We start from the raw sequence: 21,530 nt of genomic DNA, 5'->3' as shown, positions 1-21,530 counted from the left end.
AACCTTAAGGTGGCTATGCAATGTGGTGCGGAGATCAGAAATACAGACAGTGTGGGAAATATTTATATCCAGTTTGTTACATAGGCACCATCACCTTTCAGGTAGGTCTTTCCAGGGTGTTCTTCCAGAGTGGCTGATACCTCAGAAGAAGAAAAAAAAAAAAAAAAAAAAAAAAAAAAAAGACACTATTTTCTTTTCCATTACCCCCCAATCAAGGTGTGTGACTACTGATCAAAAGTGAAACTAGGAACGCTGTGGGCAGCAGGCATTTTAGTTTCACACCTTAAATATGAGACAGAGAATGAGCAAGAACAAATGGAAATTATTCTTTCATGTAAGACCTCACAGAGAAGGCATCTGTAGGGACAGTGGTACTCTCCCATCATGTCAGTGGCAAAGGCAGAAAAGATTGGGATTAAAGCCCCAATTCTTGCATCTTGTCTGGAGAAGTCTCCTCCAGACCATGTAAAGTAATCCTGTAATGGTAAAGGCAGCCTGTGGTTGTGAAAATCTGAGGCTCAGTAAAACAGACAGAGCAGCATCTCTTGAAACTACTGATGCTTAAACTCCACAGAATCACAGAATCACACAGGTTGGATGGAACCTCAAGAATCATGAATCTCCAACTCTTTCTGCCACAGGCAGGGCCACCAACCTCCACATTTGATATTAGAGCAGGCTGCCCAGAGCCCCATCCAAACTGGCCTTGAACACCTCCAGGGATGGAACATCTACAGCCTCTCTGGGCAGCCTGTGCCAGGACCTCACCACTCTCTCTGTGAAGAACTTCCCCCTGACATCCAAACTATATCTTCCCTCCTTCAATTTAAAAACATTTCCCCTTGTCCTGCTGTTATCTACCTTTTCAAAGGGTTTACTCCCCTCCTGTTTATAGGTTCCCTTTAGGTAATACAAGGCTGCACTTAGGTCACCCCACAGCCTTCTTTTCTCTGGGCTAAACAAGTCCAACTCTCTCAGCCTGTCTTCCTAGGTAAGGTGCTCCAGCCCTCCAGTCATCTTTGTGGCCCTCTGAACCCTCTCCACCAGCTCTCTGTCTTTCTTGTACTGGGGATTCCAGACCTGGGTGCAGTACTCCAGATGGGACCTCACAAGGGCAGAGTAGAGAGAGACAATCACCTCCCTGTCCCTGCTGGCCACCCCTCTTCTTATGGAACCCAGGATACTATTTGCTTTCTGAGCTGCAAGAGCACACTGCTGGTTCATATTCAGTTTTTCATTCACCAGAACCTCCACGTCCTTCTCTGCAGGGCTACTCTCCAGGACTGCTCCTTCCAGTCTGTATAAATGTCTGGTATTCCTCCAGCCCAAGTGCAAAACCTTGCACTTTGATGTGTTGAACCTCATTAGATTCACCCAGGCCCTCCTTTTAAGTCCCTTGAGGTCCCTCTGAATGGCATCCCTTCCTTCTACCATGTCAACCAGACTACTCAGCTTGGTGTCATCAGTAAACTTGCTGAGCGTGCACTCAATTCTGTCATCAGTGTCATTGAGAAAGATGTTAAAGAGCACAACCTCCTGCAGTTGCTGACAAAGTTCATCACATTCTATGCTAGATCTGGGCATAGTTCCTGGTAATTTTGAGTGTTTTGAAGACTCCACAAGGAAGTAGCTCTGATTTCATAGCACTAGAATTGATTTTTTTTTTTTTTTTTTTTTTTTCTCCTTTATAACTGTATCAACAGCAAACAGCAGCAAAGCTGGCTGACAACACATATCAGTGATACAGGAGATACAGATGGAAAAAAGATAACATTGTTGAGTGTGGAGAATATACTTAAAGAAAAGTAGCAATGGTTATGAGTGCATTTAATATTTGTGCATTCACTGAAATGAGATTTAGTTCTGCTAAATCTGAAGCTTGTCTTTAGTTTTGGATGCTGAATCAATGCCATCTAGTGGTAGCAGGTGTGGTATTCTGGTCTTAAAGTTCACAGAGGTTTTAACATGATTGAAGTTCCACCTAATTAACAATTTCTTGGTGTCTTTCATACCCTTTTGAAAATAGTCCAAATGTTCAATTCAGATTAAGCAACTAAGAGCCACTGTTATATATAGTGATCAATATATGCACTAATTCAGAAATGTTTGTTTCCATTAATTCAAATTACTATCACAGATGAAGGCTTTGTTCTATTAAAGGCAGCATTAAATGACAACTTATTCAACCCTTCTAATTTTAAAAGAACATCTTTGCTTCACCATGGACTAAAGAGACAGGATCACTACACTGACAAGCACTAAAAACCCATATAATTTTGCCTAAATAAAGGTATTTCCTTACTGTGAGTTGCTTTTTATTGGCTTTTAACTAGCTCCAAGTTCCCAGGTGTTTGTCATCACACCTGGCCCCCCTCAGCAATAAATTCTTCTGTCAACAAGATCTGACAAGAATATGAGTTAACTAGTAGGATTTATTTCAAAGCTACAAAGCAAAGCAAGGAAATTCTGAGTCCTCTGTAGCCATTTATATGACAAACAAGCTATTTTGGTAGTTTGTTGCTTGCTTACAGAGTATGATCAGAAATGAAATGTCATCTAAAGGTAAACTTGTTGCACCTACAGGTTGGTAGTGGTGTTTGGTGTAAATCAGGAGATAAACACAGTTGTGAACATTAGACTTCTGAGCCATGTGACTATTACAGCAGGAGTGCTGAAAATGCATCCCCTGGCCTAACTAAGTGATAATTTCCTTAATATATTCCTTATTCAAGGACTATGTACATTCCTTATTCAGTAGACAATGCACATTTGTAAATGTTTGGTATTCTGTTGAGTGCTCTGTATCAAAATGCATACCTCAGATAAGCTACTGCTTTGATTTGTTCCTGCTATGAAGCCTGATTTACAGCTCACCTGTAGGTGACAGAAGGACAGATGAGTTGGAGCTTGCATTAAAATGTGAAATAATTCTTTGCTCAGTAACAAAATGTGGTAAAAATTTGTCTGTCTTCTCATTTGTGCCCACAGGAATTTCAACACAAATTTGAGAAAAAGTAAAGATTCTGTGGGTAGGAGCCCTGGAAAAATTGCAGTAAGATAATCCTTTGCTTTGTGTTTATTATCCCTTCTTTTCTTACATTGTCCTCTTAGTATGTTTACTCCTATTGTTTTTCTCTTTTGTGTTTCGTGAGGTTCTTCACATATGTACTTTTATAAAGGAGAAAATTCACTCCTGTCTTGTAATTAGTGCTGCTATAGGAGAGTAGGCTTTGAAAAGTTAGCTGCTGCTAGAAGACACTGCCAACTTTTTTTCCCCCCCATGTAAGAAATCCTTTGGGAATTTATGGTCGGGGAGAAAAAAAAAAAAAATCAGCAAAGCTCTAATATGGTTTTTATAAATGGACAAAAATCAATGAATACAAAATCTTTTAAGACACTTGCAAAAGCAAGGAATATTTATCTATACAGTACATGAAAAAAAGAGCATCTGCAGTTGTATTTATATAATATCACATTAGGTTGCATATATATTATAATGCAGTGTGCTAGCTGTAACAGACAGGAATCATAATTCTTGTTTCCTTTCCAAATGATTGTTGTTTATTCTGTTCCTTACAGTTCTTGAAAGAATTAAGAACTGCTGTGATGTATCACTGCAAACAGAAAAACATCAGAAAGAGTGGAAGGAAAACACTGTCAGTGGCACACACATTACGCCTCTTGCAATATGTTTTCTGCGTATCTCCTCACTTGTGCCCAAAGGAATTTCAAAACATAGAAGCTTATATTACTGTAAGTTTGTTTTACCTGGTTAAGGACTTTTGGATTTCCCTGCTGAACTGGGTGCCTGGGAATTACTACAGAGGTGGGATATGGTTGTACAACCACAGTACAAGCATAGTAGCTAGTGGCTACAAGAATGGACTGTGGTTCTTGGTGACCCTTTACATATGATCCTTCCAGCTATTTTATTTATTTATTTATTTATTTCATGTCTCTAAATCTGCCAAGGATTTGTGCTTGAAATTTATGCTGAGGTCAGTGTCAAACTACTCAGGTGTCTGGTTTAATCTGTTGGAGCACAGTTGGTGAAAGGCTTCAAGTAGGCCAGCTACCATGGCTAGCCAGATAGCTTTTCTGTCATCCCCTCTGTATTGCAGGGACCTCTGGTACCGACTATTGCACAGAAATGATGGGCCCTGACACTGACTGCTGTACAGACCTTTGGCTCTCAGAACTTTCTGTCATGACCTAAATAACACAGAGGAGGCCTAATGGTCAAAAGAATTACTCGGTGATGAAGATTTGCATCTTCTTACCTGAAGCTGACAGTGCTTTCACCATATCTGCTCTCCTACTAAGCCAATGCATTTGAAACCCTGCCTTGTCCATGCCCCTCTTCCACTACAGTAAATTCCAGCATTAGATTGAAGTGGCAGAGTCTGTCTATCCAGCTGTTCCATTTGGAGAGCTGTGGCCATGAAGACAAGCTTGGTCAGGAAGCAGCTACGACATTACTGATCATGTAGTGTCCTGGGCTGTGCAGAGCTACTCCATGCATGCCCATTTTTACAGGCACAGTCTGCACAAGAGCTATGCAGATCAACATTGGAAAAAGCAATTAATCTTGTCCTTCCTAAGTTCTCATCTGGCAACAGACAGATGAAAGTTTCCAGGTGGTGAAGAAAAGTTCCTCTCTCTCTTCCCAAAGCATTGCACTGACTTTGTTCATAACTTAAGCAGAGAAGCAAGCGATGCATCAAGAGCCACATCAAGAGCAGTTGGGGACAGTTGTTATGATCTAATTGGTTAAATGATGCTGGCCTCTTTTGAATGTGTTTGAAGATACTTTTAATTATATAATCCAAAGAAACATCCTTCATGCTTTAAGAACTAGTCATTGCTACTATGAGTTTTTACTGATGAAAGAAAATGAATGTGAAATAAAAGGATAATTTTTTCTTCCTGTGATGGAATATGTTATTAGATTTGTACTTACACACAGATTCAGAGGAGTTCTGGTATGTTTCTGCACTACTAAGAACTCATGGCAGTTCCTCAGAGAATTATGTAACACAGGCTGCAGATATGTCCTAGTTATACAGAGGGTACCCAGAGGTGTTTTCTTTTTCCTTTTCTACTTTCCTTGTGTTTAATATTTGATGCTTAATGAATGGTCCCATAAAAATGCAAAAAATCCTGCACTTTTAGGTGATTAAACATCTTTGAGAATGTGAACTTTGAATAATTTTGGTCAAATGAACATTTATTGCATCAGAATCAGTTGTGATGACTGTGCTGAGACACCATCTTTCTATTCATTAATCTTTTTTTACTCTCAGAACAAACCTCAATCAGTCACACACTGATTATAGTCGCCACCCCAGCACTTGCCATTTCTCACTAGGTGTTTTGTAAGACATGGCTGTTCTCCTCCAAGATACAACTCCAAGCAACCAGTAGCCTCTCAAGTAGTATCAACACAAAATCATTTAAATTACACATTCATATGGCAGACTAATGAACAGTGTTCACAAATGAAGGATAAATACTATAGATGTGTAGGCATTTTATTCTTATCTTCCAAGTATTAGTATTCATATGGAAGACAGCTTACCAAGAGGCATATGACCAAAAGTGCAAGAAGAGACAGCACAAAAATGCATTTACAAAACACCCAACATTTCACTGAAAGTCTCCCTCTGCAGTGGAATCTCTTTCCATTTAAAATACTTTTAGCATTATTACATTGAGCACCTTTACAACCGCAATTCAGAGGGTGGCAAGAGGTGTTCAGGCATCTCTGGAAAAGAAGAACTGAAGAGATGTAACCTGTTTTTGACACTACCAGAGGTGAGTAAAATTTCTTTTACTGATAGAGAAACGATTTTTCTTTTAGCAGAATTGCAGCAGATATCACATTTCTGATTATAGTGCACAAAGAAACTGCAGTAAACGCTCCTCAGAATAATAGCTGTGCATGAATGTCTATATGTATAGAACATCAGTAATATAAGTAGGTATTCTATCTCTTTCTTCTTTCATCTATAACAAATCCTTAGTTATTTTTATGGCTACTTGTCTTCAGATAAATATTCCCTCCAGTCTCTAAGGCAAGGCAACTTTTGACTTCTGTTTCATATGTACAAATATGTTTGTATTTCTTTCTAACCACAGGAAAGATATCTTCAGAAGTTCGTCATCAGTTACCTCTTAGAGTTTTTGAAAACCAATATGCATTTCATTTATTTATTTATTTATTTTGCTGAGGAACAGCAGGCATATCCCCTCAGTGACATTTGGGGGATGCCTGTACTGCAGGATCAGTGTAGTCACATACTGAGAAAAGGACTTGTTTACTATGCACGGGTATCATCCAGAAATGAAACTGCATTTCATGAATTGCAGTCCTACGAGAGCACTCTTCCCCCTAAATCAAACATTCCCTCTTCTCTCTGCAAAACTGCTTGGGAGGTGGGAACAAAAATTATTCTGAATCATCTACAGCCTCCCCTCCTAGACCTAATTCCCACCAATTGTGTCCCAGTGTAAAACTTGGAGTGCAGTAACTCCAGGATTATGCATTTAAAATAAGCTCTCAAATAGAGATTTCAGAGCTTTCCCAGTTTTTTTTTTTTTATATCAGATGGCATCCCTTGATGCCATGTGCATTGAAGGACTTCAAGTAAGTAACAGGTTAATATCAGATCTGCATTTGGTTCTGTCTTAGATCTTTTCTCTATGAATAAATCTGCAAAAGTTTGCTTTATGGGCTACAAAAACATTTTTGTCCCCATAACAAGGTAAAATAAATATGATTTCTGTTTCTGTCAATACCATATTATATGAATGGACAGGGCTGTGGATATATTTTATTTTGTCTTATTTTTTGATTAACAGGATCAGGAAATAAATTGCAACTACATTAAAAGGACAGATACACTTGGTTACTAGTTTGCAGGAAGGCTTACCTAGACAGTGAAGCTAAGCAAAAATTCTAATAAAATGATGCCAGTAAATACAGGTGGCTATTTAGCCATGATTTGATTCTTTTTGTAGTAAGCAGTCACACAACTGACAGAAATATGCATATTCACGAATTTCCTAAACCATTCTTCAAGATGGCAATGTGTAATATAGATTTCACTGAATATACAAAAAATCACAAAAGCATTCTCTTATGCTATAACCAATAATATTGTAAACATATTCCAAAATAACCCTTACAAATAGAATCTAAAAGGCACCACAGTCACAGTGAAAGAACATAAGTAAGATCCCATGGTCAGTGCCCTGATTGATGAGATCACTGCAGCAAATCAGAGATGGAATTGAAGAAAAATGAAAATTTTACCTGACAGGAATAGAGATTTTCACACCAACCTTTTCTACCTTGTACAGAATCAAAAGCAGTAGGAAAAGCAGAGGAAGTAGCCAAACCAATGGAAGTGTTGAGTAAGATGTTTTCAGTGATCACAGCAAAAACACTTACTGTCTCCCACCAGGGTTCCAGGGTTTACTGAGACGTTCACATATTAAGGTCTCAATAAACATAATAAGATCAAAGCAGGCAAAAAAAAAAAAAAAAAAAAAAAAAAAAAAAACCAACAACAACAACAAAACCTGCAGGAAATGTCAAAAGTTATATGAATTCTTTATAAATTCTCAAAGCACTGGCCACCCAGTTCTTCAGTGTGTCTTCAGAGATGATCAGCTGCTGATGCTTCAGGGGATGGCTAAAAAAAAACAAACAGAAGCAGAACAGAAGCAATGCTATGGGAAAAATCACATTTTAACTTTGTCAAGATGCAGAATGAAACTCCTGAACCTGAGGATTGGTTATAATTCTTGTTTTAACAGAGCTTTATGATTGTTAGAAGCATGCTATGACTGTTAGAGGAAACAGTTGAAAATGGGAACTTAGAATATCATGTTTCAAACCTGAACGGACTGATTATTATTTTTCTGGTCTTCATACACAGATTGGAGAAATCTAAATAGAAAAAGCTGTTCTGTTTCATGGTAATTATTCTGCGATGGTCTATTCACCACTATCCTTGGTCAAACTGGTTGACTGTTGAACCAGTTTGGTTTCTTCAACTCCTACTTGCAGCAGCTGGACCTTCTCATCATCTCATTGGGAACTTATATTTACTCATGTGCCTAAACATGGTGCTCAAGTTTCTTGTGTTCTTCTCGGGCAGCTAAATGAAACAAAAACCTTACACGCATATTAGAAATGATCCTGCATCTTTGAGAACATTTTGAAATTTCTAGATCTTCCAGAGACAACCTGAAGAGCAGTCAATTGGTATAAACTAAGCAAGGCTAAGACTCTTCCTCACTTTTATATCATCACCCCATTTTGAAGATTACTACATCCCTTCGTCACAAAGAAAGAATTAAGTAATTGCATTTCCTGTGAGAAATTCTGAGATCATTTCCTTATTGTCAGAGTCACTGCTTCATGTGACATCATTTTCCATCCCATCAGTATTTTAAAATCCAGTTTTAAAATAACCCACTCAATAACTCAAACAGTGCTACATTAATGATTTCAGCTGTTTTTATCTTGTTTAAAATTATTCTTATAAATTGATACATTTTTAGACATCAAAGTTCACATGTGCTGGAACAAAAAATATCATAATTCTAATAAAAAGAGATTAAATTTATTTTGGAGTTCATTTGAAGGAAATAGATTTTCTGATACATTTTTTATATTAATCAGCAAAAATTTGTTTGAAGAGGATGTCTGTGCATGACTAAATTACTTGATTTTATAATGTCATAATTGTAGAGCTGTTTTTCCCAAGTTACATTCTGCTCATTTTGGGGATTTCCATGACCTGGGAAGAAATTTGTATTCTTAAACGTCCAGTCTTGCACCTATTCTTTGTAAAAAAAGAACTAGATTTGTGTTTGGGTTTATGGTCATTTATGCCAATACAATTGGCCTGAAAATATTCATAGGAAGGTTTCATATTGGATAATTTTTTCTAAGTACATATGATACATTTTACTGAAAACCTTACTTCTGCAGGCTTATTAGGTATGCTTTTCACAGAATCATGGAATAGCTTGCATTAGTAGGGACCTGATATTTCATCCACCAATCCAGCCGCCCAGGGCCCCATTTTTCCTGGCCTTCAGTATCCCCAAGGATGGGACTTTCACAGTTTCTCTGAGCAGCCTATGCCCAGAGCAGAATTTCTTCGTAGCATCTAACCTAAATCCCCTATTCTTCGTGTTATCTATACAAGATAGACGTTATTTAGATTGTGAGTATTTAATCGTCTTAATTTTATTTTGTTTAATAGATAACTTCATTGTTCCAGCTAAACTTTAAATGCAAAACAGTCAAACAGACTGGCAGCAGCAATAACTGTGTGTATAGCTAAATTATGTTTTTCCAGAGAGTTAAAGAAATACTGGCAAGAGAAATCTTCATTAAAAATACACGAACCTTCAATTACTGAGGCAAATGCTCTGAGCATCAGAGTTTATTCAGTAGATAGTGTCTCCAAGATGAGTATAATCAGTGTAAGATTGCAGCATGTTGTTTAGGGTAATCACTTGAGAAAGCAGAAAGATAGTGATAGGATGAGAGGTAATTGCCTTAAATTGTGCCAGGGGAGGTTCAGGTAAGATATTAAGAGAAGTTTCTTCTCAGGAAGAATGGTGGGACACTGGAATGAGCTGCCTAGGAGGTGGTGGAATCACTGTCCCCGGAAGGTGTTAAGAACTATGTGGTTGTGGCACTGACGGATGTGGTTAGTGGGCATGGTGGTGGTAGGTTGATGGTTGAACTAGATGGGCTTAGAGGGCTTTTCGAACCTTAACAATTCTATGGTTCTGTAATTCTATGACTAGCCTCCTTGTGAGTGGAATCTGTAAATAGTTGCTGTGATGTACAAATGATGAAAATGTAAAAATGAAATGGAAAATATCCTGGAGAAGAAATGATTATTATAAAGAGATGTGTCAGTTAACTAATTAAGTTATTATGCATTTGAATAATATACTATTGTGAATATTGTTATTTCAGGAAGCTGTGAAGTTTTGAAAATAGCGTTAAAAGGTTTTTTGTGGTTATTGCTTTCTGATGAAATTACTGAGGGGAAAATCACATCTAATTACTAAATAACATCTGAGTGTGCATGGCATGGCACATTAGCATCACAATCAACTGAAGTGAGAAATGCAAGGCAATGTAATACATATGAGAACTTACTGTAACCAGTTTCCACTTGTATAATGTTGTTTCATTATTATGATTGGTACTAAATATCACAATAAAATAGGTTTGTTTAAGCCAATCCTTTTCCATAATTTATTAAAACTCTATAGTAAAATCCATATTAGAGATGTACAGAATTAAGAATATATTTCACCTTCAGCAATTATTTCTGGAACATAAGGTGAATAAATAAAATAAATAAACTTTTAATATATTGAAATAAGGAATTGATACTCAAACCAGAAAAGAGCTACTGAACCAAGATACGGATCACTCTTTTTTTAATTTTACACAAATTCCTCTTCTAACTGGATCTTCATGAGTTATAATTTCTTAATGTGGAGAAATAACATTGTCAGAGATTTTATTTAATGAAAAAAATATTTAAATAGCTCTGCACCCAGTTGCACTACATTTAATTAATTTCTCTAGCAAAAATGTTTAATACAATTTTTTAATGTTTTCATAATTTTTTAGTTTTCATGAAGGCTGGCAGAAGCATTAATTATGAATGAGGTCTTTGTGAGAGCATTCCTTGAAATGTTTAAAAGAAATATACATTTATCAATACAAAAACTAACGAAAGCCAGAAAACAACCTCTCCAGTATTAACCATCGATAATAAACTTTCTACCTTCTGTTCTAACAGGAAAACTAAAGCTGAAATGCTCAGTAGCATAACATAGCTTACTGAAAAAGTACTTTTCATGAGATCAGATTTGTAGCTGTTCCCCTTCCTAGAACCTCAGTGCCTGTAATTTGTAAAATTTTATTCATAAGGTAGATGTTACTCAGTGTCATACACTTTGATCTCAGAAACTCCTGGAGTGTATCTCCTTGGAATATACTTCTGAGCAAGTGAAGCAAAAGCTGATCAGAGAATCACAGAATGTCTTGGGATGGAAGGGACCTCAAAGCCTACCCAGTCTCACCCCATGCCACAGGCAGGGCTGAGCAACCCAACTGCTGATCGTGATGTAATGACTGGATTGACAAGGGTGAGCAGCAGATGTAACTTACTGTGACTTCAACAGGCTTTTGACTCCTTCTCCTGCAATGTTTTGGTGTCCACATTGGGCTGTAGAGTTCTTATGGAGGACCATAGTGTTTGCTGGGGCTGGAGCACTTGTCCTGAAGGGAGAGGCTGAGGGACCCTGGCAGACTTAGCCTGGAGACAAAGTAGCAGTGGGTACAGTTAGCTGTAATCCTTGATAGAGCAGCCTTCCAGCACCTGATGGCATCCAACAGGAAATCTGGTGAGGGATTTTTCATAAGGGCATGTAATAACAGAACAAGGGGAAATGGCTTTACATTGGAAGAGGGTAGGTTAAGATTAGATATTAGGAAGAAATTCTTTACTGTGAGAGTGGTGAGGCATGGGAACATGATGCCCATAGAGGTAGTGGATGACCCCTCCCTGGAAGCATTCAAGGCCAAGCTGGATGTGGCTCATTGCAACCTGGTCTATAGAGGGAGGTGTCCCGGCCTATAGCAAGGGGGTTGGAGCTAGGTGATTTTAAAAGTCCCTTCCAACCCAAACCATTCTATGATATGATTCTATGATACCCAGGAAAGAGAAACAATGGCATGTGGTGGGAAGAGGAGAAACAACAAACATAAACAGAATCAGGAGTGGTTTGGTTTGGAATTTCACCTGATTCCCTTGATTTTAAAGAGGGCAGGGAGCCTGTGCAGTCTCTGTCCTGAAAGGTTTCTGAGGTTTGATTAGTCAAAACCTTGAGGAAGCCAGCTGGACTTCACAGCTAACTGCATAGATTAAGATCTTGCACTGGAGTTTTTCCAAAGTCCCTTCCCACCACTATTATTGTGAGATTAGAATTGATTTATAGCTGTCTAAAAGCTGAAAAAAATAAAATAAAATAAAAAATCAGCTACTTTGAAATCCCATTCCTTATCTCTCTGGGCTCTGAATAAAGATGATGCTTGCAAAGGGCCCTGTTGCTTAATAAGACTAGTATAATATCTGCAACTCAATCTCTGGAGAAGAGATTGAAGTCAGCTTTGATATAAATACAGTAATCAGAATTCATTCATCTGACAGTGTAACACAGCATTTCCTTACAGAACAAAAAAGACTAATTCCAAAGAGAGCAGAAATCCTTTACTTCTCCAGAAAATGAACAAAGACAAGCACTTAAAATCACAGCTTTAAATTAGGTAGAACAGTTTTACAGCTAAGGGGGTGCTAATGTCAGAGAAATTTCTGGAGATTTTTTATTTGGAATTTGGGAAAAAGAGAAAAAACAAACTTGGAGAAAAGTGAACTGGCTAACTCCATGACTTCTCAAACATAGGTACATATGACTGATGCCGTGTGTGTCTCTGGGTTTTGCACAAGTTGATCAGACACGTATTTAGTTGTGGAATTTGCTGAAGTACTTTTTGCCATGTATGAAGACAAGAGAGTAAGTACCAAAAATGTGTATATGTATTCAGTGTGTGAGCCTTGGAAAAACTGATCTGAATGTAATGGGCTTGCCTCAAACCATTAAGATTCAGACAGATGTTTGTCTTCTCAAACAAATCTTTGTGAATGCCGCACTGTTGTAAGAAACATACACTAATGGTAATTCTATTTTGGAATTACACAGTGTGAGCCAATGCCAGGACTTAGTCTTCTACCAGTAGATATTATCCTTCAGAGAAATCACGTGCAACTTAGTCCCTTGTTTCTGCTATTATTAATGCAATATATTTTCTTCTTAGTTCTATAGCATCCAAGACTAAAGGAAGTGAAGTTTTCTAAGGAAGATCATTCAACCTCCTTACAAAGTCAACACCAAGAGAAAAAAGGATGCCACCACTGACAGATCACTGAACCTCACAGCAGTCTGTTTTCTTGCTTTTTATAACCTGCTCAAAGTAACATGGGCCTCCCACTGATTTAGGATTACAGAATGATTAAGAGAATATGAAGTGATCACTGACAGCTCCAAGCAGTACAGACACAAACCATACAAAGATTTACACCAAGAAAGAAAGAAATACTTCTAAGCTGAAATAAAAGCAGAAACTGACCAGTGTTATCCAGAAGTGTTGGCTGATGTGGAATTTCTGAGATGTTTTCTTTGGTTAATATATGAATAAACCCCAGGACATGAATTAGCAATCATGTTTTCATTTGCTTGGATAAAACAGAGGTATCATTCTCTTTTGTTTTAAGTCTTTAAGTGGCATTAATTGTTTTTGGCCAAGAAAGCATAGTTCGGAACTTTTAGCCCAGTGAACTGATCTTGGTGAGGAATGGTATTTTGGAAAAAAACACTGAGCCTCTAGATTTGTTTGTCTGTTTGTTTTTTTACCAGCTGCTGACCCACTAGATAGGCAAGTGAGCAAATAGACTGAACTCTGAAGGTGTCATGGAGTGATAATCCCTTGACTGTCAAGCCAGTTGTACAATTGCTGGTATCATGCTGCCAAAAAGCCCAGTAATCCCAAGTAACCATGTTTTGAGCCAGATTTATTAACAAGCCCTAGATGTGCTAATTTTATTTCTATATAGCATACAAAGGAAGTGTCAAGAATAACAGCTAAGCCATCTTCCGAGAATAACATTAATACTTTAAGCTTCTGTTAACATGGATGCACTGAAAAAAAAAAAAAAAAGGGTTGTTAAATACTCCATGATAGATATTCTATATTCAAAATCGCATATGAAAATATGCAACTAGAAAGTGAGTCCATGTGTACAACTGCAGCCATCTGAACCTTGTTTATCTTTTCTTCCAGGAACAAGGACCTCAGTTGTAAACAGGAAGCAGATGACTGAAATATAGCAGGAATAATCTGGGTTTGTATGAGATTCTGAGATAAGAATTCATGTAGTCAGAAGCAGTTCTACATGTATTGTTGTTTAACAAAATTAGCCCTGGTAGACAATTTTGGGTATATTCAAATGTAAGTACTTACTCATTTTTTGGTATGTGGAAAAATATAGTGCTCTAAGCAAAGCTTCCACAATAAACAAAGTGTTTTAGTGGCTTTAACATTTTTGTTTGTTTGTTTGTTTTTGGTTTTTTGTTTCCTTTTTTTTTTTTTTTTTTTTTTTCCCCACTTAATGAATCTACCAAGGAAGTTATTCTCCGTTTATAAACATCAGACACATAATAAGTGAATTCTGAATTGACTGGGCTTAAGTCCATGACAAAACTCGGATTTACTTCAAAAGGATCAGGAGTTCATGATATATATTATAGGTTTACTGGGCAGGATTCCAAAAGATACTGAGAAAAAGACATAGGAGTTGTGAAATGTGTCTGTAGACATTGTTTTGCAACACATGGTGAATGATTAAATAGCATATTCAGAAGCTGGTTCCAATAACCTCACTTTTGTGATTCTATACAGTCAATAAGCCAGTATCAATGCAAGCCATCATTACAAATGATTGTTGTTTTCTTTTTGAGAAGACACCAAATTTTATTCACAAATACACTTTATAGTTACTGGCCTTCTGGCCTTTCAGAACACATTCATCAATGGATTTACCTATTGAATATCATGCAAAGTATTTAGTCTTTCCCTCTTCTTTTATCAATCATGTTATTCTTTGCAATTAATGGCGAGAAAATCTAACTAAAAAAAACTGAATGGCTTCGTAGGAATTCATCCCAAATTATTGAGTTTTTGAGCAACTTAGTTATCAAGCTGTAACCTCAGACTTCACATGGTTCCCATAAAAATGAAAAGAATATCAGAGTAGCAAGGAGACGTGCTCACTTTGTCAGCTTGTTATGTCAAATTAAAAAATGAACCCTGACTAAATAGCTAGTGAAACCCTGTTTAAACATGTAATTCAGTGGATGCTGATGAGTGATTTAAAATTTGATTAATTTAAATTAAAAGGATTCAAAGTTTTAAAAAAACTGCTGAAAATTTCTAACAGCATGTCTACATTTCCTGAGATTTACTGTAGAGAATGTTAAGCTGTATTATCAAGCTATTAGTGATCTGCCTAAAGAGAAACACAGAAAAAAAGTAAAGACAGCCATTAGAGAAATCATTGGCATATCTTCAAAATGAACAAGCCATATAAAAAATTGATCACTGCAACAAAAATAACCTCAAAACAAATTGAAGAAGCCCAGCAGGTCTGACAGAAAAATTACAGCTCTAGAGATTCTGCACATAATAAAGATGAGATAAACACCATCACCATCACATTTCAAAATGGCATGCATACATGGTGCTCTGACAGTTACTTAGGAAAATGAATGTTACTTCAGCTGTCATTCAGGTGTCCCAGAGACATAGGAATGTGAAAGCCCATGATGGAATTGAAACAAAGAGGGAAGGTAGGAATGTGTCCATGTTAATGAAGTGTATAGATAAGAGGAACAGTTGGATGGAAAGGTTTAGAAGCAGAATAATTCTGCAACCTTCCTAACGACTTCAACCAGAGCCAAGTGCTGGGGGACTTCTTCTCCTGAGTGGTTTTTGTTTTTGTTTTTGAATAATGATGTGACCTCTTCAGAAACCCTGATGTAATGTTCAAGTAACCTTGAGCCATCCTCTGCCTACCATTATAACTCCAGTCCAGTTCTGTGTCCCAAATTCATTCTGTTGATCTCAGAGTTGTCTTATCTGACAAGGGTCACATTGGTCACTCTGTGCTCCTCTTGATCAGAATGGGTCCCCTCTCAGCCACCACCCTTGGAGTTAGTCAAGCTGATATCAGACTGGGTGCTTGGAGGGTGTGAAAAGATAATGCAACTGAACTCCCACAGCTCTCCATCTCTAGATAACAAGTGAGAATAGTTTTAGACTGCTGTGACTCACATCCAGCAGCCTATCACCCATCAATACAATTTAGAAAGCCAAGAACCAATGTAGCATAACGATCTTTGACTCTACTTCTACTTTAGCTTTGGCATCTGATCTACTACCCATTGATTCCATTTACCCAAGGGAAGTGCTCAAATATCAAGTTCAGCTGCCTCTCTGATTGCTTCACTGGACTAGCAGCAAGCTACAAGCCTACACACTGACACTGATGTCTCTATATCTATTGTATTACCTCCAGGGAAACCTTTTGTTCCACTTTTCACCTACTTTTTTTGCTAGCATTAGTCAGCATTTCTTGTTGCATCTTGTCTTCAATTTGGTCCTCAGCCTGAGTGATAATAAGCATTGGTAGTGTACTTGTATCCCACTGACTCCCATTAAAGTACAGCGAGTTCTGTGAATCCCCCAGGACCTGATCAGTAGACTGTTCCTCTTTTCAGCAGCAATGTTTGTAATGCATTATGAGCTTTTGCAGAGCTATCAGTAGAAACTATACAGTATAAACAACAGCCACTTTGTACAATCCTGACACAACATATGTTATCTTGGCTGTCATTCCTATATACTGGAAATATTACATTCCAGAATAATTATTTCAGAAATAAGTAAATAAATAATGAAAAATAAGGGTAATTGCATTAAAATAAACCAAAGATGATTTTCTTCACTTCAGTCTGTTAGTATATTATAGAATAACACACCTGTTTGTTGTTGTATCCTGACAATCCTCTGTTCAGTTAATCAAAATAAATATAACATGTACAAATGGTCAGTTATTCTGAAATGATATTGGATAGGCTTTAGATGGACTCAGGACTTTATTTAAAAATGCAAATGTCATGTTTTTGTAGTGTTGCTGTCAATATTCCACATCATAACATCATGTATAGTATGGATCATTCATGCTCCAGTTCTGTGGAATGGTGGCATCCCGAGTGCTCAGCTCTCAGAAGAGAACTACATATCCCAGGCTGGAGCTCTCTCTCAGACTCTCAGGGAGTGAGAAGCGTTCCAGCCGTGTCACCTAGAGTTCACAGTAGACCTCTCGGTTTTTGGGGACTCTCTTTCTGTTTTGTTCGATTTATTAGCCTCAATCATATTGTATTATATTGTGTTATCTTGTATTCCAATATCATATTTAGTAAAATAAGTTTTCCTCCTTAGATTGCTGACACTGTTCTTTTTCCCATTCCCCTTTTCCCTTCCTTTCCGGGACGGGGGCCTTATGGGGCGGCTGCCACCTGTCATGGGCACAGGTAGATCTAGGTAACCCGTGACAGCAAACAATGACTTTTGTTTAATGCTAAATAAGCTCCGATAGTTGCAAAGAAGACAGACATGTTGTCTCATAGGGATTTTTTTCTCTTTTTTTCTTCTTCTGTTCTTTTAAACAGAAACCTTTTTCATAATGAAATTATGTAGATAACTTTGGAAGAAGAGGTACCTAAACAAATGTTACATTAACCTGTTACCTTTGACATGCAAAGCTGAATTTTTTTTTGTCACACAAATAATTCATTAGTATAGTTTTGTGGATTTGAGCGTGAATACAATTTTGAAAAACATATCTAATAATCTCACTATGTTTTATATAGAACTTGAAAACAATAGACGGGTTCATAGTTATATATATGTACATGTATGCATATGTAAGCGTACTCATATATAACTGTACGTTTATGTGCTTAAATGTTACATAGCACTGCAGAAATGGCTATGTGGTTTTCTACTCCTACTCTGAGGATAAAATGGGACCTGATGTATCTGATTTACACCTTGCTACAAATGCTAGTTGAGCAGGACCCTCTTCAGTTTCTCAAAGTCAAAGGAGTATTCTAAATATATTAATAGGTTTTGCAGCCATCTGGCTTACTCTCTGCCTTAATATTTATACAAGTGATTTACTTTAATCAGCTCTTGATGAAACCTCATATAAGAGTACCAATAAGGTTAAAAGGGCCCTGCATCAAAAGTAAGCATGTCTTGTGGATTGAAAAATTACAGAGGGAAAAGTAAACCAGAATGCAGATCCAGACAAAGCATTGAGAGGCTGACAGTTTTACAGGTTTTGCTATTTTGGAAGTTATTAAAAAGAATATCTGCTGGTATGCTGTGCTAATGGTAACTCAGCTAAGTAGTATTGGAAACATTTTCTAGAGGAAAGGTTCTCCACCTCAATCCATGGGTCAACTCTAGTGAAATAGTGCATACATTGTGTGATAAATACAGTTGACTCCTGGGTGCTTCTTCTGGCATTTCTTCCTATCCATCCCCTTTCTGTAAAACACACCAAGTACACTATGACTTCAAGATCATGATGTTACAGCCTATCTTATCTTGGCTTCTGCAATGGAAAGTGCTCACCTCTTAAATGCTGTTGCTCAAGTAAATATGCTAGTATATATTCTTTATATATATATATATATATATATATGTAGTTTGTGTGGAGACAGAGAAGAGTGACTTCTGTAAGAGGCTGCAAGTGTGAGAGCAATACAGAAGAGCAGAATGGCATTTTAATGTTTGATGTGTGCTACATTTGAGCTCTCATATCAACGTTTTTCAACTACTGCCTGCTTCAGTACTTGCTGCACTGACTTTAGCATAAACTGTTCTTGTAACATTTTTCCAATGTATTGACTGAAGTAAAAAAGCAGTACAATAAATTGCAGCCCAAGGGAAAACTATTAAAAAGTGTAGTTCTTAATAAAAGCACCTAATATAGAAACTGGAAATAAATAAATAAATTTGCCAGGGATCTCAAAAAAAAAAAGAAAAGGGGGAAAAAAGAAAAAAAGAGAGAAACAAAAAAGAAAAACAGTCCAGTTTAAACCAGTACTGTATGGGAAATTGGTAATCACAGCCTGAACCTCTGATTGATCAGCTGAGGCAAGTATCAGGTCAGCTGTGGGAGCGCAAGTGAGAGTAATTTAGCTGTGCTCCCTGAAGGGGTGGAGCTTGACTCCACCTCCTCTAGACCTCATTTAAGGGCTGACCACCACTAGGGCAGCTCTTGGAGATTGCTACCTGGTGGAGATTGCATCAGTATTTCCCAGTGAAGGCATCCATATCAGTGAGTTTTTCCCTACGAATATCCTTTTGAATACCTGTTACTATCTTTGTATTATTCCACCTTACAGTTGCTATCTTTGTATTATTCCACCTTACAGGTAGAGAGAAAACTTTTTCTCAAAAGGTGCATGGATTGTATCTTCTGTTCCTACAGCCAGTTTGCTCTTCTCCTACATTTAGTTATTTCACTCTCAATGTACGCATGGACCTGAAACAGGCAGGTTTCTGTTCATGAGACTGTCAGTTCACAAATGAATCTGGCATTACCCAAGTTGTTCAGATACATGTAATCTTTCAGGAATTAAGACCCAGATTTTTTTACTTTTTTCCTGAGTACATTACTGAAGTAAAAGGTAAGAAATTAAGCACAAAAACAAACAACCCCAAAAAGGCTGTACAGAAATATTATAACTAATAGAAATGTTTTACTGGTATTTTCCTGTCAAGCTAAAACATTTAAAGTAAAATAACTGTAAATTTTTATATTAGATGAGGACAATATAATTCCTAGATTTGGCATTTTATATACATAACATCAGACTCAAGTGTAATACTTCTTACTGTGGTAGAATATGCAGTGTTTTGCTTTTCTGTGTACTTTACTGGTATTTGAAAATATTAGCTGGATTCCAGTTTCTGAAGTAAAGATATTATCACCCAAAATACTGTTAGTCAGCAAAGCTTATTGTTAGGCAAAATCATCCAAAATGACACTGATATTGAGGTTAAATTTTGTATACAATGGAAACATCAAAGCAAGTAGGTAAAAGTCCCACACCTGAAAGCATACCATTAGCTCTTTGAGAAAGAAAAAGGTTTTGGTTTGAGCTGATGGACATTTTCATGCACATTTTTCCTTTCTTCTTTGTGAGACATTTTGTGACAAAGAGTGTACGTGTAAGAAGATGAGCAATAGGCTCAGAAGAAAATACAAGATTAAGATGCCAAGAAAAACGTGATGTTCAATTCTTCTTCAGGACAATACTTATACATAAATAGGGATCACTATGACACATTTTTACCTCATTAAAACCAGAAAATAGCTTAATCAAAATATGCTTATCTGTCTGAATTTGATGGTAGGTTTTTTTTTTTTTTTTGAAAGTGATCATTTGCAGTAAGACTCAGAAACTATGCATACTGTTTTCACACACGTTGCTGTGGTTAGTACAGCTTTAGAAAACAGGCTGTGATTATATCTATAACTTGTCTGGATGGACATTTACACTTCTAATATTCAGTACAGATTTCTTCCACCATGTAAGATCAAAGTTATTCACAGTTGGTTTTGCTTTTTATATTATGAAAGAGATCATTTTGAAGAAATAAAGAAATAAGAAAACCAGTGAAAAGAAATACAGAAAAAAAAAGCATGCACATATGCAATTGTTTGTATTAGTGCAGATACAGAGTTTAAAATGAGTAGTTTTCTCTCCTAAAGTTGAGTATCATCATACATGGTCTGAATTAGCCTCCTCAACTGAGTATGAACCCTGTTCAGGCAAGTTGGCTTGAAATTAGAAAACAATTTTTAACATTTGTTAATTGCTCAAGAAACTTCTCTACACAAAGCAAAATTTCTCTCCATCAGGATTTTAGAAAAGGCAGTACTAAGTATTTTAATCACAGGTAATCACAGGTAATGGTATTTCACATGGAATCATTAACATTCAAGATTTACAATACAAAATATGTCTGGTTGTTTTAATAATTAGAAAAAATAAATAATATAGTTACTACAGTTAGATGGCACTGTTTCCTTTTTTTCTTAATAAAGCGTTTCAGTCTTTGCCATCACAGTGCTTCAGAGGCACCAAAAAAAAGCAAAGCTTTTTCTGATTAAGGTTTTGCTCTGAAAAGGAACTGGACAAACGTCAGTCTGTCTCATGGGTCTGTAATTATTCCCCTTCCTTTCCTTTGAAGCTGACACGTGTTTCCTACAGTCTTTGTCTATCACCTCTTATAATGTGCTGCAATTACCATGGGTATTTTCAGGCTTGTAGAAACGCTTGAGGGTGAAATTTCCATCCTTTCCAGATGCCTGCACATACCACTGTGCCCTGCTTTTGCTTACCCGCACACGTTGAGATCTGTATATTCAGCCTGTGTATATCATCCATGTTGAAGATTCTCCATAGTAAGAATATTTCAAAAAGACTAAGTCTACCATAAAATCACAGTAGTGAGGGGAAGGTGTATTTCCATTTTATCTATGTTTCAATGTGATGGCATTTACTTTTCTAATCTGTCCTTTTACAACTATTTATATACCCTTGCAAGCTGCATTGTCTTGAAGAGAAAGGAGTTAAACGTTTGTGGGGAGGGCTACCATACTACAGTCACAATCAGTTAAAAATCATCTGGATCACTCCTTAATGAATTTTGAAATCGGTCATTTTTTTATTTTTTTTTCCAAAATGGTGAGTCTAGGCATGCTTGGAACTAGTCTACT

General features: G+C 37.0%; 1 long non-coding RNA gene across 1 annotated transcript; it reads left to right on the top strand.

Annotated features, from left to right (window-relative positions):
* Positions 1 to 2,435: 2,435 nt before the first annotated feature.
* Positions 2,436 to 4,771, top strand: LOC140248950 (uncharacterized). The gene is made up of 4 exons (XR_011902915.1): positions 2,436 to 2,562; positions 2,989 to 3,052; positions 3,580 to 3,753; positions 4,122 to 4,771. It is a non-coding gene; the product is annotated as an uncharacterized lncRNA (long non-coding RNA).
* Positions 4,772 to 21,530: the final 16,759 nt, after the last annotated feature.

Source organism: Excalfactoria chinensis, chromosome 2, assembly GCF_039878825.1.
Source record: "Excalfactoria chinensis isolate bCotChi1 chromosome 2, bCotChi1.hap2, whole genome shotgun sequence".
NCBI lineage: Eukaryota > Metazoa > Chordata > Aves > Galliformes > Phasianidae > Excalfactoria > Excalfactoria chinensis.
This window is presented reverse-complemented; position numbering and strand designations above follow the sequence as displayed.